Genomic DNA, 3,603 nt, shown 5'->3' with positions numbered 1-3,603 from the left:
GCAAATGAAGGGAGCACTTTATAAAATAGATGCTCTTTGTCAGTCATCATACTGGAGCTGTCCCTGGTGAGCATCCCATGGCAACGAGGCTAACTGAAGTACTGTTTCATTGTGATAATTATCGATTCTGACAACTAAAAGAAAAGTAGGTTACTAGGGCTGATGAGCACCACCGAGACGCATGAAAACCATAGAACAGTGCTGCTTCGTCTCCCTCGGCAGACGTCACAAGGAAAAGGGAACCCTCTCTGCAGGATGTCACTATTCTATTTATTCTTCATCCAGCTGAAGCTTTGCTTTTCTTCCTTTTAAAACTTTTTAGTTAGGGTTTACTTCATATGGCCTTTGAAATTTGTGCCATATTTCAAGGTTGCCTGAAAAATGATTTTTGTGTGAATATGTCAGAAAACTGGAGTGACCTTTCAATTTACTAGATTAAGATTCAGCCTCAAACATGTGACCTTTATACAAATTGTCATGAAATTCTCAAATACAATTAGTTTTCATTTATATGGTGTGTGTGTGTGCGCGTGTGTGTGTGTGCGTGTGTGTGTGTGTGTGTGTGTGTGTGTGTGTGTGTGTGTGTGTGTGTAATGTAAGGGTAGAGAATATGTTTTATAAATCAAGCTTAATAAGAGTGTCACAACTACAAAAGAAGCAAGAAAAATTGATTATATAAGTATGGCTTAGCTGCTGCTGCTGACTCAAAAATTCCTTTGATTGTCTCAGGGATTTGTAGGTGTGTAACCAGTATCGGATCAAACATGAATGGATATGGTGTAATCTAGCATCATAATAAGATGTCAGTAACATATGCTCATTATAAACTGAGCATGTTATTAATTACAGACATTATTTTATATTTTCCTTTGGTGAAAAAGAAACTAGATTATCATTTTACATGTTTTATGTATTAAGAATATAAAGTTTAAAATACTCAGATGTCTAATTATATGCTTTTATTTTATATTTTTACTTCCANTTTCATATAAATGGAATTATACAATACGTGATCTTTTGTGACTGGCTTCTTTCACTTAGTGTAATGTTTTCGAGAGTCATCTATGTTGTAGCTTGGATCAGAACTTCATTCCTTTTTCCTGCCGAGCGATATCCCTTTGTATGGCCCTTCCCCTCCCCTGCCCAAATAGTGTAGTGGGCTGCGACACATGACACTTTCTAGTGTCTATATCTACTCTATTATTATGCAGAGCTAACTTTGAATTATTTAGCAAAGGCTAAATAATGAATCTTGACTTAAACAATAGCCTGTTTATTTTAACTTAAGCCATGGATGTGACCCATTGCTTAGACGACTGAAAAATTGATAATGTAATTTTACATTACAGAGTGGTTTTTTTTTAAGAGGAAAAGGAAATAACTTACATTCTTATTTAAGAACTCTGTTGTTCTTTTCATCAGCAGAGTACGTTTTACAGTTATTAGTGCCTTTTGGGGGGCATTTTACTTATAGAAAAACTGAGCCTAAACTTGGAGACATTCATTTTATACGGTGTAGAATATACAATTAATGAAGATAACAGCAACTGACTGAGCCACATGATCTATATTTAAAAGGTGATAATTAGTCATATAAAAAACAGAAGGAAGGAAAGAGAAGGATTTATTTCAAAATAATAGGATTTGAGTTAGAACAAATTTAATTAGAAGGCTGGAGTTTTATTCCCATATGTCAAAATAATCTAGCTAGTTTTCTTGTTGATTAATTATGGTAACATTGTTCTTTCTATTAGCTCATATTTAATCAATGTTTCTGTGACACTATGAAGAAGGTGTTTTATATAAGGTTTACAGTACGTGTGATGGTGCAGCATGGCGCCACCTGCACGTTCACCCCAGCAGAAGAGGGCATCCCCGAGAGCCCCGCAACAGCAATGACAGGCTGTTCTCATTACGTGCAGCAGCTAAGTTCTACAAAGTCACCACAAACATTGAATTAGTGAATGTTGAACTGTTGCTTCTAGAGGAAATACAGAGTTAGGTTGCTTGGAGCCTCTGGCCACAACCTTTTCATCAACCAATTGATACATAAGCTTGTTTTATGTGTGTTATTGTATAAAGATACCTTATTTAATATGTATTGTTGATTCATTAACATTGCACTCACAGCCCATGACGCTGTAACTCATACCTTAGTGAAGCTTATCTAACACACGTATCTTCTTCAAAAGGCACAGCACAGCATTCCTGCACTTAGTCACACTAGACAGCACGTCAGCACTATGCTTGGGGCTGTTTTAAACAGCAAAATCACCAACGAGAAGCACAAAAATGCAGACAACATGGCACTAAATAGACTTCAAAAGGACACTTTTTTACTGTATGAGAGCTAAAACTAGAAAGCAGAGCTTTGTCTTCTTCAATCTCAGCTGGAAATATGTGCGTCTAGTGTCTCCAATGTTTCACTGCTCTACGTATGCACATGTCCACCACCATCAGGAAAGTGCTGTGAGTACTGCTTTGGGCATTATAAACATATATTAGCAAGTAGGTGAGTTTGCAAATACAGAGCCTGTGAACACGAGGATGACCTGTGAGTGCTTCCTGCAACAATGTACATAAGTCACTTCCACCCACATTCCACTGACCAAAGCAAATCATAGGGCCTTAAGGGTGGGAAAGTGCAATCACGCTGTTTTCAAAGAAGAACTCAAATAATTGAGAGAAGCACTAACATCTATTGCTGATATCATTTCATCATTTATTGATTGTTTGATACTTGTGGCAGATTTTATTTCCCAAAGATAGTTGCAATAGTATCTCCCATCCAACATGCTCCTCTTATGTGACTTTGACACGCTTTCTGCTGAGAGGTGAAAATCTATGCTCCCTTCCCTTGAAACTCGCCAGGTTTGTGACTATGGTAGAAGTAACACTGTGTCACTTCTGAGGCTAGGTCATTAAACACTTCTGCCTAGTTCCCTTTGGGACACTTACTCTTAAAATCCAACAACCATGCTGAAGGGAAGCCCAAACAGCTCCACAGAGAGCGGTGTATAGGTTCCTAGCTGAGGTCCTGCCTGACTGGCATCAACCACCACACATGTGAGTGACCAAGGGTTCAGACAACTCCAGCTGCCTTGCCACTGAGTCACCTCCAGATATCCTCCATTCTTCCAAGCTGAGGCCCCCAGAGGCCACGGAGCAGACACAAGCTATCCCCACAGAATCCATGAGTATATAACAAAATGGTTCTTTTCTTACTGCCACTAACTTTGGGGTGATGAGTTTTTTCAGGAATAATAACTGAAAGAGTATCTTCTATGTATAGCGCTGTAGTAGGTGTTGGTGGGTTTAAGCAATGAAAAAATTCGGTCCCGGTTTTCACATATTTTTCTATCAAGTCATTGTTTACTCTGAGGTTATTCTTGCTCCCACAATGTAATTAACTATCTGGTCTTTTTATCGTTACCACTATCTCAGATATGATAATTGTAAAATTGGTAACAACTTGGTATTCTAACAGGAAACGTAATCATTCCTTTGACTTCTCCTTTAGTTTTGGTGAGAATTATAATACTCTTCCATCACTAATACACAAAACAACGCATGAAGCCCCTTTTATACTAAGCATTTTGCTCA

Source organism: Hipposideros armiger, unplaced genomic scaffold (assembly GCF_001890085.2).
Source record: "Hipposideros armiger isolate ML-2016 unplaced genomic scaffold, ASM189008v1 scaffold_120, whole genome shotgun sequence".
Taxonomy (NCBI): domain Eukaryota; kingdom Metazoa; phylum Chordata; class Mammalia; order Chiroptera; family Hipposideridae; genus Hipposideros; species Hipposideros armiger.
This window is presented reverse-complemented; position numbering follows the sequence as displayed.